This window comes from Trichosurus vulpecula, chromosome 8, assembly GCF_011100635.1.
Source record: "Trichosurus vulpecula isolate mTriVul1 chromosome 8, mTriVul1.pri, whole genome shotgun sequence".
In the NCBI taxonomy this organism is placed as follows: domain Eukaryota; kingdom Metazoa; phylum Chordata; class Mammalia; order Diprotodontia; family Phalangeridae; genus Trichosurus; species Trichosurus vulpecula.
Genome location: NC_050580.1, coordinates 26080301 through 26101200, shown reverse-complemented (window position 1 = coordinate 26101200; position 20900 = coordinate 26080301). Strand labels below are relative to the sequence as shown.

Below are 20900 nucleotides of genomic sequence, written 5' to 3'. Positions count from 1 at the left end.
TTTAAAGACACCTTATTTAACATATAAATGTCTTATGAAAATTATATGCAAATTTACTCATTTTTTTCTGGGACATACAGTATTGTTTCATTAACATTGAACTCTTGGCACTCAAACTTGTGGGTGCACGAAGCTTATCTAACATTCTTTCTAAGGCACAACACAGCCTTCTTGAGCTTAAGGACGCTAGACAGCACTTCAGCACTGTGCTTAGGGGCTATTTTAAACAACAAAAAACACAAAAAATGTGGCACTAAATGGACTTTGAAAAGGATACTTATTTACAGTATGAGAGTTAAACCAAGAAGGCAGTGCATTACCTCGTTTGACTCAGCTGGGAACATATGCATGGGGTGATTCAAGTTTTGCTGCTTTGCACATAATTATGAAAGCCTGCAAATACCGATTTGGGAGTTACAAATAAATTTTTAGCAAGTAGGTGAATTCATAGCTACAGAATCTGCAAATAATGAGGATCAGTTGTGTAATATTTTATTTGTAGAAACAGTAAATCCTTTGGTAGATGAAAGATCTAGTTTCTAAATTGTTACTGTCATTCCCTCTCTCTCCTCTCTTCTGCGATCAGACTCCAGAAGGCTGCCAACAGTAGATGTCTATGCTTCCTTCCTCTCTCTGCTAACTGTACAATCTGATTTCCATCCTTATCATTCAACTAAAATTCTCTCTCTGAAGGTATTGGTAATCTCTTAATTGCCGTATCTAACAGTCTTTTCTTAGGCCTCAAACTTCCTGACATCTCTGTAGCCTTTGACACTGTCAAATACCATCTTCTCCTTGGTACTGTCTTCTTTCTAGGTTTTAGGGCCACCATTCTCTTCTGGTTTTCTTTTTATCTCACCACTCCTCCTCAGTATCCTTTGCTGGTTCTTTATCCACATTAAGCCCACTAGCCCTGAGTGACCCCAAGAGCTCTAAGCCCTCTTTTTTTATTTAATATTTTTAGTTTTCAGCATTGATTTCCACAAGCTTTCGAATTACAAATTTTCTTCCCATTTCTACCCTCCCCCCTCCCACTCCAAGATGGCATATATTCTGATTGCCTGATTCCACAGTCAGCCCTCCCTTCTATCACCCCACTCCCCCTCCCCATCCCCTTTTCCCTTACTTTCTCGTAGGGCAAGATAGATTTCAATGCCCCACTGCCTGTATATCTTATTTCCCAGTTGCATGTAAAAACAACTTTTTTTTTTTGAACATCTGCTTTTGAAACTTTGCATTCCAAATTCTCTCCCCTCTTCCCTCCCACCCTCCTAAGGCAAGCAATTCAACATAGGCCACACGTGTATCACTATGCAAAACCCTTCCACAATACTCATGTCGTGAAAGATTAACTTTATTTTGCTCCCTCCTATCCAGTCCCCCTTCATTCAATTTTCTTCCTTGACTCTGTCCCTTTTTGAAAGTGTTTGCTTTTGCTTGCCTCCTCCCCCTATCTGCCCTCCCTTCTATCATCCCCCCTTTTTTATCTCCTTCTTCCTTCTTTTCTGTGGGGTAAGATAACCATTTGAGTGTGTATGTTATTCCCTCCTCAAGCCAAATCCGATGAGAGTAAGATTCACTCATTCCCCCTCACCTACCCCCTCAACGAACTGCTTTTTTCTAAGCCCTCCTTCTTCTCCCTCTCTCCTATTTTATCTGTTTCCCTGGATTCACAGTTATCATCTCTATTACTGATGATTCTCGAGTCTGCTCACCCCACTCTAACTTTTCTGCTGACCTGCAGTATCACTTTTCCAGTGGTCTATCAGACATCTTGAACTGGATGCCACCCAGCTTCTTAAATTTAACATGTCTAAAATTGAATTATCTTCTCCCCACTCAAACTCTCCCTTCTTCCAGTTTTCCTATTACTGTCAAGGCCATGCCCGTCCTCCCAGTTATCCAAGCTTTTGACCTAGATGTCATTTTCATCTCCTTGCTCTCCCACTATATCCAGTGTGTTGCCAAGTCCTGTCAATTTTACCTTCATAATAGCTCTCACATAACACCACCTTTTCTCTTCTGATACTGCCACTGATACAAGCCCTGATTACCTCACACCTGGAATATTTCACCAGCCTTATTTTTCATCTCTCTCCACTCTAGCCCATCTTCCAGTCAGCTTTCAAAGTGATTTTCCCCTTTTACTAAATAAACTCCAGTGGCTTCCTGTCACCTCCAGGATCAAATATCCTGTTTGGCATTCAGAATACTTCATTACCTGGCCCCTTCCTAACTTCCCAGTGCTCTTACCTTTTACTCACTTCCCATGCTCTTCAATCCAGGGACTTGAGCCACCTTCTTGTCCCTCAAACAAGACATCTCTCTCTCTGGGCTCTGGGGATGTTCTCCCCCAGTCTTCTGTGCCTGGATTGCTGTCCCTCATCTCTCCTTTCTGGCTGCCAGACCAATCCCTCTTAATGCTAGTGCCTTCCTTCTGTTGATTATTGCTCACGTATCCTTTATGTAGCTTTTTTTGTACATAATTGTTTGCATGTTATCTCCTCCAGCAGAGTGTGAGCTTCTTGAGAGCAGGGACTGGTTTTTGCCTTTCTTTGTATCTCCCGCACTTGGCACAGTTCCTAGCACATAGGAGACACTTAATAAGTACTTAAGTGACTGATTAACATCACAGTTTTGACATCGCAAGGACATAAAAGGGAAATAACTGCAAAACCAGATAAATTTTTGCTACATGTTTAACATATTTGCCAGATAGAAATAAATGAAACAATTTTTAAAAGATACTTTTAAGTGTTTTAGATTAAGTGTCTTAGAGCACAAACAATGCAATTATTAAGAAAAAATAGAAATACTCCTCTTAAAATACTTTAAATTTACAAGGGACCTGAAACCAGTCATGTATAGACACAAAGGAAACATTCCTTTATTTGTGAGGTTGGTGTTGCTGACTATTTGAAACAATTGTAAGATTTAGTTAGTTCATTTTAGATCAACTTTTAGTTTCTTATTTGGCTTTAAAAGTGTTATTGTATTAAAATATACAGGGTGTCCCAAAAGTCGTAATGCAGTCCTGTAATATAACTTTGGGGGACATTATGTAATTTGTGTTTATGGCTATCTAGATTTGTTTTTCTAGCTTTTGTTATACCATGAAGGTTATGTGGGGTTCTTTGTCTTTTTAATCAGGTCAAGTTAGTAGGCATTAAATGCCTACAGTGTGCTAGGCATTGTGCTCAGAACTATTCACGAATCATAAGAGATTGCAAAATACAGAAACATCCAGTTCTGTTTTGTATTTTAAACAGTGTATAGTTCTTTCTGGCAAAGGTAGTGAAGTTGAACGAGAAAGATTACACTTTTGATTCTTTCAGATAATACGAATGTATTTGCTAGTATCCAACAGTAGCTGCAGAAAAGGGTCCCTCTTTTCTGTTCTTATATAAGAAGAAACTTGAGAGCAATTGGAAGGCTATTGGAAGAGTTCAAGTAATAATATGTGCTTAAAAGCCTGAACTGGGGTGTAATTAGGAGTACAAAGAGGGATATGCATATGAGAGAGGCTTGAAAGTAAATATTCATATGAGACAGGCTGATCAGATTTGGAAACTGATTTTGGCTGATTGAAAATAAAAGTAAACTAGTATGCAAAGTGTGGCCGGACATCTAGGAGGCTAGGAGGATCAAGTTGCCTGCAGTAGTTGTAGGAGAGAGTTTGGGGAAAAATAAGAGTTCTCTTTTGGCCATGTTTAGTTTGAGATGCCACTGGTACACCTGGTTGGATGCTGGAAATGGGAAATCTTAGGAGACAGAGTAGAATCCCTCCTTTTGTTGTTATTGTTAATCTTGTGGACTCTCAGATTTGCAGATGACAAAAAGGTAGGATGAAAACCCCTAAAGTATAGTATTTGAGAAATTCCCAGTTAACTAAAACATTGAAACTAAATCTATCAGATGAAAACTTTAAAGTGACAAATATAAAGTTCTTTTCTCAGGTTCAAAATAATGAACTTTAAAAGTACAAATGCAGCTGATTGAGAAACAACTAGCTGCTGCACTGGACAGAATGCAGCCTGGAATCAGAAGAATGAAGGTGAAATCCAGCCTCAGACACTTACCAATTCTCTGGCTTTGGGCAAGTCATTTATCTGTTTGCCTCGGTTTCCTCAGCTGTAAAATGGAGATGATAATAATAGCCCTTACCTCACCAAGTGGTCGTCAGAATTTAATGAGATATTGGTAATGTAATCCATAATTAGGAATGTGTCCCTGCTAGCTATTATTAAACGCAAGAGTTTGACTATATATTATTTCCATTATAAAATACATGGGTCATAGAAACTAGAAGACTGGATGACTAGGCATCTTTTATTGTTGTCGCGGCCTCTCAAACCTCTCCAAGACAGAAATTATGTACCAGAAATAAAGTAACTTTAGCTATCTTCCATTGTCCAGGAAACCCAAAACTTAAAAGATTTTTTAAAATAGCACAAAACCATGCATGGTTGGCCAACATAAACTCACTCAGAACTTCTCACCGTCTGTATACCACACTGCCCGAAGGACTCAACACATAGACTTGCAACAAAACCATGGAATTTTGCTGTGGCTGCCGCAGATAGCCAGAACAGTGCCCTTGAAATGGACCCCTAACCTCATACTCCCACTTCCCTATGCTTCAGAAGCCTATACTACAGGAATCAACCACGTAGCGACAACAAGGAAGCTCTTATACCTGCCAGTGCTGGGCCATGGGACACCCTGACCAGGTCTATGTAGTATTCCACAAAGCTTTAGAGAAAGAGCTCAGCATCCAACTGGAGGTTGGTCTGTCTCCCCACAAGTCAATCTAACCAAGGCCTTTGATACTGTCGATTGTGAGAGCCTGTGGAAGATCATGATGAAATGTGGTTGCCTAGAGAAATTCGTCAGTATTGTACACCAGTTCCATGATGGCATGCTGTCATGGGTTCTGGATAAGGGATGATGCTCTGCTCTTATGCTTTCCCAGTTACCAGTGGAGTGAAAGCAGGCTGTATGCTTCGCTCCTGGGCTAACAGCAATACTGTCACATGCCTTCAACAAGTATGAAAACATTATCAAGGGCTACTACTGCGCTGACAGTAAAAAAAAAAAAAAGGCTACAAGCCAAGATAAAAGTGGAGGGAGAGTTAGTGAGCTACTTGCTCACAAATGATTGTAAACTCAATGCAGCCTCTGAGGCTGAGTCCCAACAAAGTATGGATCGATTCTCTGTCACTTGTGCTAATTTTAACCTAACAGTTAACACCAAGAAAACAAAGGTTTTCCACCAGTCAGCACCACACCATCCACACATGGAACCACTGGTTACAACAAATGGAGAAATTTTGAATGCTGTTCACTTACTTGTATACAGTATACTTTTGAGGGATGTACACATAGATGAGGTTGATGCAGACTAGCTCAGCATTTGGCAGACTCCGAAAGAAAGTGTGGGAGACACCCTGGAAGCAGAGTTCTACCTTAACAAAGAGCTAAAAAGTCAAGTAATTGGCTGGGAAGATGAGCAAAAAGTGGGGTGGGGGGGCAGGAATCAGATTATAGAATCTTACACTTTGGTGACAAGAAAGATTAAAATAAATACAACCAGAGGAAGACAACAAAAACCAAAGCTCCTACCTCCAAAGCCTCCAATAAAAATAGGAATTGGTCACAGGCCATGGAAGAAGAGCTCAAAAAGGATTTGGAAAAGCAAATAAGAGAAGTAGAGGAAAAATTGGGAAGAGAAATAAGAGTGATGCAAGGAGAAATAACAGTAATGCAAGAAAATCATGAAAAATGAGTCAACAACTTGCTAAAGGAGACCCCCCCAAAAAAAATACTGAAGAAAATAACACCTTAAAAAATAGACTAACCCAAATGGCAAACAAGGTCCAAAAAGCCAATGAGGAGAAGAATGCCTTAAAAACCAGAATTGGCCAAATGGAAAAGGAGGTCCAAAAGCTCACTGAAGAAAATAATTCCTTAAAAATTAGAATGTAGCAAATGGAAGCTAATGACTTTATGAGAAATCAAAAAATTATAAAACCAAACAAAAAGAATAAAAAAATAGAAGACAATGTGAAGTATTTCATTGGAAAAGCCACTGACCTGGAAAATACAGCCAGGAGAGAGAATTTTAAAATTATTGAACTGCCTGAAAGTCATGATCAAAAAAAGAGCCTAGACATCATCTTCCAAGAAATTATCTAGGAAAATTGCCCTGATATTCTAGAACTAGGGGGTAAAATAGAAATTGAAAGACTCTGCTGATCACCTCTTGAAAGAGATCCCAAAAGGAAAGCTCCTAGGAATATTGTAGACAAATTCCAGAGTTCTCAGATCAAGGAGAAAATAGTACAAACAGCCAGCAAGAAACAATTCAAGTATTGTGGAAATACAATCAGGATAACACAAGATTCTTCTACATTAAGGAATTGGAGGACTTGGAATATGATATTCTGGAGGCCAAAGGAGCTAGGATTAAAACCAAGAATTACCTGCCCAGCAAAACTGAGTATAATCCTTCAGGGGAAAAAAATAGACATTCAGTGAAAGAGAGGACTGTCAAGCATTCTTGATGAAAAGACCAGAGCTGAATAGAAAATTGGACTTTCAAATACAAGACTCAAGAGAAGCATGAAAAGGTAAACAGGAAAGAAATCATAAGAGACCTATTAAAGTTGAACTACATTCCTACATGGAAAGATGATATTTAAAATTCATGAGACCTTTCTCAGTATTAGGATAGTTGGAGGGGTGAGTTGAATATGAAGGGATGATACCTAAAAAAATAAACTTAAGGGATGAGAGAGGAATGTACTGGGAGAAGGAGTGTGAATGGGGTAAATTATCGCACATAAAAAAGGCAAGAAAAAGCTTTTACATTGGAGGGGAAGAGGGGGGAGATAAGGTAGAATGAGTGAACTTTACCTTCATTGGATTTACCTTTAAGGAGAGAATAACATACATACTCAATTAAGTATGAAAATCTCTCTTACCCTACAGGAAAGTAGAGAAGAAGGGGATAAGACAGGGGAATGATAGAAGGGAGGGCAAATAGGAGGAGGGCGTGATGAGAAGCAAACACTTCTGTGGAGGGGCAGGGTCAAAGGAGAAAATAGAATAAATGGAGGGTGGAAGAGGATGGAAGGAAATATAGTTAGTCTTTCACAACATGACTGTTATGGAAGTGTTTTGTATGACTACCCATGTATAACCTATATTGAATTGCTTGCCTTCTCAATGAGGCTGGGTGGGGAGGGAAGAAGGGAGAGAATGGAGAACTCCAAAGTTTTAAAAACGAGTGTTAAAAATTCTTTTTACATGCAGCTGGGAAATAAGATATTGAGGCAATGGGGTATAGAAATCTATCTTGCCCTACAGGGAAATAGAAGGGAAGGGGATAAGAGAAGGGGGAGGGTCATAGAAGGGAGGGCAGGTTGGGGGAAGGGGTAATCAGAATGCACATTGGGGTGGGGGAGGGGAGAGATGGGGAGAAAATGTGTAACTCAAAATCTTGTGGAAGTGAATGTTGAAAACCAAAAACAATATTAATAACAATGAAAGGCTTAACTGAAAAACAAAGTGTGGGAGAGAAGAGATATTAAGCTGCCTACCAAACTGAAAGTGAAAATCTACAGAGCTGTTGTGCTGACCTCATTGTTGTATGCCTGTGAAACCTGGACAGTATGCCCACACTATGCCAGGAAACTGAACTGCTTCCATTGGAATTGTCTTAGGAAGATTCTGAAGGTCACCTGGCAAGATAAGTTACCAGACACTGAGGTCCTTTCTTGAGCTGAACTGCCAACCATTCAAATTCTGCTGCAGAGAGCACAGCTCTGATGGGCTGGCCACATTGTTCGAATGCCAAATGTACATTTGCTTAAAAGACTATTACAGAGAACTCACACAAAACAGGTGCTTATATGGAGGTCAGAAGAAGCAAAAAAAGGGACATTCAAAGTCTCTCTGAAGAACTTGGAATTGATTGTGAGACATGGGAGATGGTCCAGTATGATGTGCCTGCATCAAAGAAGATGCTGCACTCTATAAGCAAAATAGACTTGCAGTAGCCCAAAAGAAAGGTGAGATGTGCAGATTTAGAGACTTTTCATCGCAAATACTCATACAAACTATTAATGCCTCACTTACGGGAGTCTTCTGCGCTCCTATCAGTATATTCATTCACAGAACATTCTAAATTGACCCTGACATCATGATGTAATTTGATCTCGTCTTTGAGCCCGAAGGACAAACAACAACAACTTGGGACACAGACCTGTACCAGTGAGCTATGGGAGACAGCTGTGATTCTTCTGAGGTCCAGCCCCCGCAAGAGAAGAGGAAGTCAGAAAGAGAGCAGTAGAGGGAAATGAAGAAAACCCTGAAATTACAGAAGGCCTTAGGAAGAAGAAAACTTGAAGACCTCAAACATAAGCACATAAATCAACAAGGAAAACATTTAACCACAGAAGGAATTATGGCCTCCATATCTAGTAAACAAGTTCAAACCTCTATGAACAAATACTGAAAAACAAAGGAAAATAATGTAACACTTGATGAAACAGAGGAACCTATGTAAAGTAAGGCATAGAACCACAACATGCTATTCCTGAGTGGTTCAAAAGAGGAAAGAGAATGATGATAGCAGGAGTTAGGGCCGGCACAGCAGAAATAATGGCTAAAACACAAAAACTTTAATCAATGATGATAAGTCTTACCAAAGAAACAAAAGAAGGTAAGAGATTGTTTCCAATCTAAAAGAGAAGCAGAAAACAACACTAACAGAAAAGAGGCTTACTATCCAAGCAGAACATGCTGATCTTGAAGACAGGATACCTAGAGACATCCTAAGGATCATAGATCTCCAGGAAGACCATGACAAGTAAAAAAAAAAAAATTAAATGCCATAATGCAAGAAATAATACGAGAGAGAACTCTCCAGAATCTCTGAATACAGAAAATTAAATATTAATTGAAAGAATTAATATATCACCTGGGGCCCAGGGGAGGGGATGGGGGAAAAAAAACCAAGTCTTTCAAATTTCAAGACTAGTTACACTGAATAGTTCAATTCAGAAACAAGTTCTTCAAGTGATCTTGAGAAAAATCTTCAAACTCAAAGGAAAGGAAATTTGAACGATACAGAACTATTCTACACCCACTGGAAAATGCAGGTAGGAATGGAATAATCACGTGGGCCAAAGAGCTGTAAAGCTCCAAACGCAGACCAGTATGACCTGAATTTAACCATAAATGAATAAAGATGGATGTTTAGTAATAAAAAGTCATTTGAAACATTCTTAGAAAGAAAACCAGAAGTGAAAAATTATTCATTTCTTGAACATCAAACACAACAGAAATGTAGGAGGAGTGAATGAATGGATCAGCCAAAGACAACAAGAGCAACAGAGTGACAGAGACCAAGAGAATTCTTTCTAAATGTTAACAAAAATACAGAAGTGAAGGGGGAAATGTGGCGGTAACTAGTGAAGAGATGGGCTTGGGGCATTATGGATCCAACTTGGTGACACCCTAATTACAACGTTTTTAAATAAGACTTTGCTTTAAATGGAAGGATACATAAAGGGAGGGAAGGGATCTGAACATAAAGGACAGTGTGTGATTTGTCTGGGTGAAATCAAGTGCTAGCAGTGAGGGGAAGTTGACCCCTTTGGACTCTGAGGAAGAAAAGAGCCTGTTATAGAGTGGGTAAGGAGAAAGAGAAAAGATTGAAAAGGCAGGGGAAGAAGTCCCTACTTTGATGGTGGGATAATGGATGAGCCTATGGGGGAAGAGAGATGTTTTCTGAAGGCAGGTGGGGATTTTATATTGGATGTGGTCTAGAGGATTTGGTGGTTGAAAAGACTACTTCATCCTGCTTTGGGAGGAGTGAACTCAGAGGTAAACTGGCATTTGCAACAGTGGGACAGATTTTAAGGTATATCTGGGGGGAAAAAAAGTAGGGAGAGTATATAGATCAGTGATGGGCTGGATAATCAGAGACATGTCGGAGGGAAGGTCCTACCATGGGGCTGTGTCCTCTCTGTCACCTGCAGGATTTGGCATTGTTTTGCGAATGAGGACCAGTGGGAAAGAGGAATCCACAAGGCAGCCTCTACAAGTCAGTGGCAAAAACTGCCTAGAGGAGAGAGCCCAGAAAAGGTACCTTAGAGTTTTGATAGATTTCCGTATAAAGACTAGAGAGATTAGACAATTTTGGGAGTAAAGAATGAGAGAATGAGGGTCTAGAAAGAAAGGATGGACAATGAAAAGGGTGACAAAAATCTCTCTGGAAAAGGGTGCCCCTCCTCCCCCCCAAATAAAATTTTAAAAACAAATGAACCTGAGTAGTTGAAAGGGAGGAGAAAAGAAGGAATCTACCTGAGTAACTGAGAGGGGAAAAAGGTTGGGGGGGGGGGTTAAGATTTGTTGTTGTTTGCCCTTTGTTCTGGAAGAGGACCAGTGACATCAGGAAGGTGATGTTTTTACTTGCAAGTGAATTAGATTTAAATGAAGCAGGGCTGTGCAAAGTCACCAGCCTCACTCACTCCTCCAGTGAGACCTGGGTCCAGTGGTGAGATGTAGGGTAAGATTTATATAACAAAATAAAAACAGGAGAGAAAAGAGGGCTGAAAAATAAAATCTCGTAATGGAAAGGAGTTACAAAAGCTGGCCAGCTGGGGGGTGGTGGGGAGGTGTGGGGCGAGTGGCTCTGGGGCAGACAGCAAGTGGGAGAGGGGCCACTTTATAAAGGATTAAGCTAAGTAACTAAAGTATTATAGTACCGTATTTACAGTGGAATAGGGAAAAAGACTCACCACTTTAAATAAAAAATCTAGTATTAGAGACAAATTGAGGAAAATATAAATCTAGCTTTCATAATGTTAAATATGAATGGATTAAGCAAGCCAGTAAATGAAAAAAATGACAAAGTGGATAAGAAAACACCCTAAATCTGTTGCTCAAAAGACATGTTTTAAACACACACTTAAATAAACACACACTCACACAAACCAAAGAGATGAGAAAAAAATTTACTATGTATCAGGTGAATCTAAAAAAGCTGGACTTGGAATCATTCTATATAAGGGATAAAAAAGAAAACTAGTATGCTGAAAAGAGCCATAGACAGCAAAGCAGTATCAATAATAACCTTATACACCCCCAAAACTTAAAAAATCCAAAATCTTAAAAGAAACATTAACTGAGCTACAAGAAGATATAGCATAGTGGCAGGAGCCTTCAATATCCTTCTCTCTCCATAGGTTTAAAATAAACAAAATGGAAAATGTGAAACTTATCAAACTGCTGGCAAATCAGAATTAAAAACTTGGCATCTTCTAAATGATAACCTTAAAAGAATATACATATTTCTCAGTACTACATGGAACTTTTACAAAAATTGGCCATTTATTAGGGCACAGAAATATATAAATAATATAAAAAGGCAGTAATTAATATTTTCTTTGCAAGCAATGCAATAGAAATAGTCATTGTGTTGAACACATGCAAAAATAAAAAGACACATGGAGAAATAAACAATGAAATCCTAAATTATTAGTGAGTCAAAGATCAAATCATAGAAACACTTAATAATTACGTTTAAGAAAATGACAATGATGAAAGAACATACTAGTATTAACAAACTGGATGTACTCTTTTAAAAATTAGAAAGACAAATAAACCTAAAATAAATACAAAAGAGGAGCTATTAAAAGTAGAGGAAAAATAAATTAAAAGGAAAAACCCCATAGAAGTAATAAATAAAACTGAAAAGCTGGTTCTTTGAAAAGACTGATAGGTAACTATCTAATCTGATTTTTTTAAAAGGGCAGAAAATCAAATCAATTAAATAGTAAATGAGGAAGTTGAAATCATAACGAAACTAGAGGAAAAAGAATAACCAGAGCCCAAATTGAGAAAACAAAAAAAATAAAGGAAAACTTCAAAAATATAAAATAAACAAACTATTAAAAGACCAGGTTGATTTCTTAACCTAATCTCATAAAAGAAAATATATCAAATAGAAAAAAAATCTCCTGGTCCCATTGGATTCACAAGGGAATTCTTTCAGTTCTTTAAAGAACAATTAATATTCATACTTGACAAATTCTCAAAAATTGAGAAAGTACCCTACCAGAATCCTTTCATATAACAATTACAGTCTTAATACCTGAACCATGGAAAAGATAAAACACAGAAGGAAAAGTATAGCCCAATATCATTAATGTATATTGACTCAAATTTTTCCAAAAGATTCCTGTCAAATAGAGTACAGCAATTTATCCAATAAATCATTCTTTGTGATTGAGTGGGATTTATGTAAGAGATGAAAGGATGGCTCAACAGGAGGAAAACAATCAAAATAACCATATTTAAAACCAAAGCATTTAAAACCACATGATTATCTCACTAGATGCAGAAAAGGCCTTTGACAAAGTACAGCACTCTTTCATGCCTATATTTTGTAGATTTTTTGGCATAAAAGGATCTTTTTTAATATCATGGAAAAGCAAATATGTAAGACCAAAAGTAAACATGATATGCAATAGAGATACATTTTCTCAATAAATACTGTAGTGAAAGCAAGCATGCCCACTCTCCCCACTATTACTTAATGTAGGTCTGGGACTACTAGCAACAGTAATAAGACAAGAGGGAGAAATTTAAAGGCATAAAGTTAAGGAAAGAAGAGACAAACAGCTATTCACATTTGTTGAAGAAAGGATGGTATACTTGGGAAATCGTAGAGAATTACCAAAGATACTGAAATAATAGCTTCAGCAAAGTTGCAGTCTACACAATAAATCCTAAAAAATTGATAGTATTTCTATTACCAGAACCCAAGAAGCAGTAACCAATAGGAAAATCCTGTTCCAGATAACTACAAAATGCACAAAATATATGGAATTACCAAAGCATACAAAAGCCTTGTATGGATTCAATTTACGTGTGCTCCCAAAAGAAGTAAGAAACAAGTGCTCATAGCTAGGCTGTGTCAATATAATAAAAACGCCAATAATACCAAAATTAATTTACACTTTTAATTCTATACCCATCAAATTACAAAGGGAGTGCTTTATAGAACTCATTAAAATCATAACAAAATTCCTAAAGAAAAATACCATCTAGAATATCAAGGGAAATCATGAAGTCGCAATGAAGGGGAAACAGCACTCTCAGATGTCCAACTGTATTAGGAAGCAGCCGTCTGAACCATTTGGTGTTGGTTAAGGACAAACATCAACGGAACAGGCTAGACCAGGGAGATTCAGAAACAACCGAACTCAATAACCCAGCGTTTGACGAAGCAGAAAATAGAAATTACCTAAGAAAAGTCTCCTAATTGGATGAAACCAGAAAGCAGTCTGGCAAAAATTAAGACTTGGATGAGTACCTTCCACCATATTCCATAATCAATTCTACTCTTAAAAAAATCATATTCCAACCAAAGCATTCCAACCACATGATCATCTTACCTATTTAGATGTGACTTGGGTATTAAAGATAATGCTATAAAAAGTTAGAACAGATACATATCATATACCTCTCCCAGCTATGAGGAAGAGAGAGATTCTTACCCAAACAAGATATAGAGGCAATTAACAAAGATAAAATAGATAACTTTGATTACTTGAAACTGAAGAACTAATTGACAGAAAAAAATTAATGCATCTAGAGTAAGAAAGTGATCAAATGGGAAAGTTAAAATAAAATTCCTCTGTAATCGCCATGCCCCATGAGATTAATGGCCAAAAGATAGGAACAAATAGTTTTCAAAAGAATGCAGAGTATTCACAACCACGTGAAAGACTTCTAAATAACTAATAATAAGAAGGAGAATTCAAAAAGAAACAAATCCTGAGGTTTCACCTCACGTTCTGCAAAGTGGTAAAAATGTTGTTGTTTTTTTTTTTTAAAGGGAAACTGTGTTAGAGGAAGAGAGAGAGTCATGCCAGAGATGTCAAATAGTACAACCATTTTGGAAAACAGCTTGGAATTGTAAAGTGACTAAATTGTCACTTTAAACCAAAGACTTCCTGTACTGATATTCCAAGGAAGCCATCAACAAAAAGAAATCTTCCATATACACCAAAATATTTATAGCAGCACTTTTTGTGATAGCAAAGAATTAGAAACAGAATAGAAACCCATTAATTAGTGAAAGGCTAAACAATTGTGATCCATGGATGTAATATAGAATATTACTGAGCTTTAAGAAACTTTTTACCTAATGAGTACAGAGAAGACCAGAAACATCTACATGAACTGATACAGAGGAAAGTAAACAATCAAGAATCCAATATAGCCAGTATCATTAGATATGCCACATGGCCAAGAAATGAGGTATGTTCAAATTTTCCCTAGGGATCAGACCAACAGGTGAAGTTTCATCAAGGCAAAGACAGGTTTTTAAAATAAGGCAAAATTTCTTAAAGTTTTCTAAATGTAGAATAGTGCTTCTGGAGTTACTAGGTTCCCTTATATTGTAGATTTGCAAAGAAAAGGCATATGACTTATTGGCTAAGTCGTAGAGAGAGTTATTTTGGTAGTATAGATAGAATTAGCTTGTCATTGAGGTCCTTTCCAATTCTGAAATTCTTTGTCTCTACTTCTTCCAAATGAAGGATCATTCAAAGGGAGGGTTGCTTTTTCATCCTATGAAAAGTGTAAGAGAATTTTCCTGACAAATGAGGAGCTCATGTATCGAATATCTTATTAATGCTATATTCCAATGTTTTCTTTGCCCAGGTGCTTCTGTGGGAATTGATGAACTACCTAGGCAGAACAAAACAAGCCATATACTAATGATTCTGGGGTTTCAATGTGGTAGGGGCACAAATCAGAAAGAATTGAGATACCTCCTAAAATAGGTACTCTGCCTCAGGTAATATCAAGGGTCAAACTGGGGGAAAAAAAAGCAGCTTTGTTAAATTCTGATTATTTGTGAGAGGGGAAAAAAGGAGGTTGATGTTCATCGAAGGTATTTCCCTTTGTTGTCATAGAAGTCGCTCATGGCAAATTTGGTACATAGGATGGATTCTTCCTAACTGGGGAGGTTCTGCAGATAAGGCTTTCTGATAACATTAGGCCAAGTAACAGCCTGCACATATGTAGCTGGATGCCCATTTTGTTGAAATTATCTAGCACTTGGTATATCATTTACAGACAATGCAGGTGGAAGGACAGTATGGATTTCTAGTAAAGAAAGCCCCAGGTTCAAACTATGGCTCTTACATACTAATTTTTCATCTTGAATAAATCACTTAATGTCTCAGCTTAAATTTTCTCATTTGTGAAACAGGTAGTTAGTAGTACTTGCAATACCAGTCTCACAAGTTTTGTTGTGAGGAAAGTACTCTGTACACTTTAAAGCTGTATTGAAATAGCGTTAGGAGATTGGATTAATGTACATAAAATATTTATCATGTGATCATGTGCCCGGCACCGTGGTAAGCCTTGCAAACATAAAAACAAGCAAAAAAGAAAAAACAGTCTGTACCCTCAAGGAGCTGACATTCTAATGGAGAAAGACACCCACAAAGAGGGAACTGGAAAAGATGGGTAGGCGGAGAGGGGGAATTCTCTACAGGTTGTCTAGAGAACCAGGAACTGAGCTGAGGCAGATGAGTGATGAGCAAGACTGGCCAGGGAGAGGCTTGTGAATTAAAGCTAGAGGTGTCTTGGCCTCCATGAGAATGCCACTGGGATAGAAGTAGAAATGCCATCAAGAGAGTCAGAATTTGAGCAAGGTTCAGGGCTACAGCCATGGTTAAGGCCTGTACACTGGCCCTTGCATTTAGTTGGGCTAGATTGATGGGGGACGCTTGCATAACCCTTTAAAACAGAAGAAAAAGCCATGGCTTTACCTAATGATTTAGAGGCAGTGTGCCAGTGCCATCACTAGGCAGGGTATATAACCTGTCTGCCATATAGTCATGTCTAGAAGACTTTAGTTGAGAACTTACAGTGGTGCCATGAGTTTCCTCACTAGGATTCCCCTACATGGATGGAAGTTCACAGGTCCATTGGCTTTAGGGATACATGGTCCAGTAGATCGATTCCAGCTCCTGTAGTCAGGAAGACATGGGTTCAAGTCCAGCCTCAGATACTTGTAGCTGTGAGACCTTGGGCAAGTCATTTAATTTCTGTCTGCCTCAGTTTCTTATTCTGTAAGATGTAAATAGCACCTACCTCCTAGGGGTGGTCATAAGGATAAAATGACATATTTGTAAAGTGCTTGACAATCTTTGAAGTGTCAGATAAATGCTAGTTATCATCATCATCATCAAAATTCTTCTGATGAGGCCACGCAGTTGTAAGTTATAAAATACTGTAATTTCTGAAGTATAAAACTTTCTGGTAATTCAGAGCACAATGGAGCAACCTATAGTTGGCATAACTAATCCTCATAATATGATGACTTTCCCCAAAGTAGGTGGCTTAAGCTGTACTAAGACATGTATGTTCAGTTTAGAAGAGTCCCTTGTATTAAAGTACCCAGTAGGTGGTAAGCTTTGAGATTTTTTAAAAACTATGTGTAACAGACACCCCCAGGGAGAAATCAGGCAGGAAGGTGCTGCCTTTGATTGGTCTTGTTTCCTTGCCCACCATTAGGCCTAATACAGTACCTGGCACATAGTAGAGGTTTAATAAAGATTTATTGGCTGACTGATTGATTCATTGACCAAAAAAACCAAAACAGTATGTCTCAATGGATAGAGTGCTGGGCCTCGAATCAGGAAGATCTGAGAAGACCTTTGGAGAAGGAAATGGCAAACCACTCTAGTATCCTTGCCAAGGAAAGCACATGGACAGTAAGACAGTATTGGTGTGATGTGGTCTATGGGGCCATGAAGTCGGATACACTGAACAAGTCATTGAGCCACACTTAGAATGGTGGAGGATGTCTAGTCAATATTCTGTGATGTGAACCAGTTTTTCCTTGGGGACCCAGAGTGAACTACTGTCCTGTCAGTCCCTCCCTTTTGTTTTCAACCTCCTCTCTCTTGGTGTCCACACCTGCTGCCAAACTAAAAAGCCAGAAGGAAGTTTGAGGTTTACATGTCAAGGTAGTACTAGAACCAACCCTTAGCCACCTTCTAAATAAAAAAAGATGAAGCAGCAACTCGCCACCACCTTCCTTTCTCTATCAGTTAGGAACTGTGAGCAGTTGAAATAAGCTTAATGGAAGATAGTACAACTCATCTCCCACTGTGGTGTTTTTTTCATCGAGAGATATTGGAAACACCTTTCATCAATTACAGACAGTGGGGAACAGGGAATTGAACAGAGATCCCTGATGCCTGATGAAACTGGGCACCTTCTCAGCTGCCTCCAAATGAGGTCTTCACATTTCGTTATTCTGTTTGATGTGTTAGAATGTCATGCAGACCTGCACTTGAAAGTGCTTTATTCTGTCTTTTTAGATAATCAGTACAATCAACACAAATGGGAAACACAGCCTTAGGGAATTGCTGTGGCCAAAAAAATTGATCCATTGGCCTATTTAGAGGTAGCTGGTCATGAAGTGGATAGAGTACTGGGAATGGAGTCATTAGTTGTTCTTGTGGAGTCTTTCTGTCATGTCCAACTCTTGATGACCTCATTTGGGGTTTTCTTAAGGAAAACAGGCAAACAAACAGGGTGAAGTGATTTGCCCAGGGTCCCACAGCTAATGGATATCTGAGGCCAGGTTTTAAATCAGAAAGATGAGCCTTCCTGACTCCAAGCCAAGCACCTTATCCACTTTGCCAACTAGCTGTCCAGAGTCAGGAATATCCAAGTTCAAATGTGGCCTGTGACACTTATTAGCCATGTGACCCTGGGCAAGTCACTTGATCTCCATTTGCCATTTTTTTTTTTACTGTACAATGAGGATAATAGCACCTATCTCTCCAAATCAACTGAGATATTTGTAAAAGTGCTTAGCAGTGTCTTTCATGTAGTATGTGCTGTATAAATACTTGTTTCCTCCCTCTCTGCCCCCATTTCAAAGCCAAATATATTTTAAATTATCTTCAATTTCATTTCTGTGTCTCTGTATTAGCATGTATAACAAGTAGTTGGCACGATATTTTTCCCATAGTTGTAAAAAGTTATCCAGCTTTATAATGGAATCTCAGGTACATTTTGATGTTTATCTCCCTCTCTCTTTAAGGATGGCTAGAATTTTGGTGGTTTTTTTTTTAATATCGATTATGAGGTAGTTTGAATATTTTTCCAAAAACTAGAGCACCCTCTGTTGCCAGGAACATAGGAAACTTGTGGAAGAGAGCCAAGGTGCTAACTGAAGGTCATGGATTGTTAGCTAAGTATAGTCTTGTGTGCTCTTTAATTCCATAGAGGCCTGGTTGTGCCAAGGAGCAAAGGTGACTCTGTTAGACGACTTTACCATGTTTATGCCTAATTATGAAATTAATTCAGTACTGTTTGAACACTGTGTTAGAGCCATAGAAGCTTCTCAGATTACAGTGAATTCCCTGACTGTGCTCATGTGTGAAGCTTTTGTTGTTGTGCTCTCTTGTCTTTCAAAATGAAGTTGGTAGTTCATAGGATGACAGGCATACTACCTTGATGAGTTTTGTTGTTTTACATCAACCAGAATTAGGCCACACTTATATAGCATTTGAACATTTGGAAAGATCTTTCCTCACAACCACCTGGGGAAGTAGGTAATGCAAGTATTAAGAGGCTTTTGACCCTCCAGGATCCCACTCTCTGGGCAGGCTGTATATGTGCAGTTCATCCCTCATAAGCCTTCATCAGGGTGTTTATTTTAACTATGCTACCCATGTCGTTCAGGTCACAACAAAAGACATATAATCAAATGGTGTAATAGAGTGAGTGACAAGAAAGATCTCGACAGGTACAACAGGATGTTTCCTTCTAATTTACCATACCATCAGAACAGGGACACAGAGAAGGAACCCCAAGGGAACATTCTGGGGTCCATATGGAGAGAATACTGCTAGACCAGAGAATGTGCATCAGACAGATAGATACATACATGCATGCACCTGTACATGCACAGAGTTTAGGTGGTCAGGGCAGTTTATATGTCTGCAGATCTCACTGTTAATCTTTGTTCATCTCTGCCAGGCTGCTTTCCCATGGGCCTCTCTACTGCTGTGGGGTTTTTGTCCTGCAGGGCTAGGAGTCCCCCAACTTTTTAGTTTATGGGCCATGGACTATCCTTAGCTCTTCTGCGATGGAGTCAGTTACCTAGTGAAGAAGCCAGGAGGCTACTTGAAGTATGTTATTTTGATGTTCTGTCACTTCTGTCACCTTTGAAAATTGCTTTTATTTCCTGCAAAACCCTAGTCCTAACAGAGTCTGTCTAACAGATCACTCCCAAGTTCTGCACTCAGCAAAACTTCAAAAGAGCTATTTCAGGGCTTGGAAAGGACACTTACTCCTCTAAACACTCCTCTTTCTCCCCCCTCTCCTGTTGCCCTCAAACCATATGTAAAACCCAGAGGCTGCATTGGATAGCCATGACTCAAAAAGGTTGTTGACCTTTGCCTTAAAAAAAAAAAAGGCTCACCTTTTTACAAAGGACATAACTGATGCTCTGGAGCAGGGGTGAGGAACTTTTGCATCTGGGCCACATGTGGCCCTCTAGGTCCTCAAATTGGGGGGAGGGGAGATAATTAGTTTAGTTTTAGATATTTGGATAGGCATCAAGGTTGCATAATAGATCAAGTCCTGGGCCTAGAGTCAGGAAGACCTAAGTTCAAATTCTGCCTCGGACTCATCCTGTCTGTGACTTCCGGCAAGCCATTTCACCTCTGCCTAAATTTCAAGTGCAAAGTGGGAATTATAATAGCACCTCCCTACCTACCTGAGTTGTTGTAAGGATCAAATGAAATAATGTTTGTAAAGCGCTATAAATGCTAGCTGTAGTTGTAATTATTTGCTTGAATTTCAGATGTCTACAGAACATGCATTTTGAGCTATCTAATAGTAAGTAGGACCTCTGAGATTGGAAGCCATCGTGGAGCTTAGGGTTGGACAAGTAGATCTGAGGGGCATCTGCATAGAAAAGATTTTTGAAACCATGGGCACTGATGTGGTTGAAGATCTAGCAAAGGAGACAAAGGGAGAGCCCATCAGGCTGAAGGAAAACTGTGAGAGCAGTGGCAGAAACCTAGAGAGGAGAGGGTTTGAGAAGAGGGGATAGATGGTGGCCCAGGCTGCAGAGCAGGTGGAGGATATACTTAGTCTGACCAAGTCTTTTTCCAGATGAAGTAACAGGAACCCCTCCCCACTACACACACAGTATGAGGGCCTTGCCTAAGGTCACCCAGGTAGTGGAGGAGTTGGGATTTAGACCTCAGGCTGCTAACTTGGCATCTGATTTGATGACTTTTTTTTTTAGCTGTTTCTTTGATTTCCCTAAGTGTAGAAGAGCTCCCTGTGCCTCTGAAGCTTCACCAGTGCTTTGAAGTTTACTGTCTTAGAGAGTCACCTGGCAACCCTCAGAAGTGTATGAGTGGCCAGCACTCATCCCTGTCTTCCTAGATCCAGAGGCTGTTGGTCTGCCCTGTTTCTTAAAAGAGTTATTAAAACTCAAAACTTGGGATAGTGTGTTTAGCTTTTCATTTGAATATCATAAAATGTTGTAACAAAGTATTACATAGAAGAATATACAAAATATATGCAAAGTAAATAACAAGTAATTTTCCAGGGGAGGAGAAAGCCTTCCAGCCAGGGTGATCAGGAAGGACTCCAAGTAGGGTGTGACCCTTGAGCTGACCTTTGAAAGTAGCACTGTATAAGTCTGTGAAGCCAATTTTGAGAAGTGTTGCATTCCCTGTCTGAGGGACAGGTCAATGCTGGGAAACTGCATGAAAACAGGAGATGGAATATCATGTGAACCACAGGAAGGCCAGCTTTAGCTGCACCAA

The 20900-nt window shown here is 39.0% G+C and overlaps 2 protein-coding genes across 4 annotated transcripts in view; one reads left to right on the top strand and one right to left on the bottom strand.

The window, feature by feature from the left end:
- The window catches only part of JMJD1C (jumonji domain containing 1C), a 224926-nt gene that overhangs the window by 98504 nt on the left and 105522 nt on the right, over positions 1-20900 (top strand). The window lies entirely within an intron of this gene.
- Positions 1-20900, bottom strand: part of LOC118829440 (collagen alpha-1(I) chain-like) — a 164169-nt gene that overhangs the window by 141027 nt on the left and 2242 nt on the right. The window lies entirely within an intron of this gene.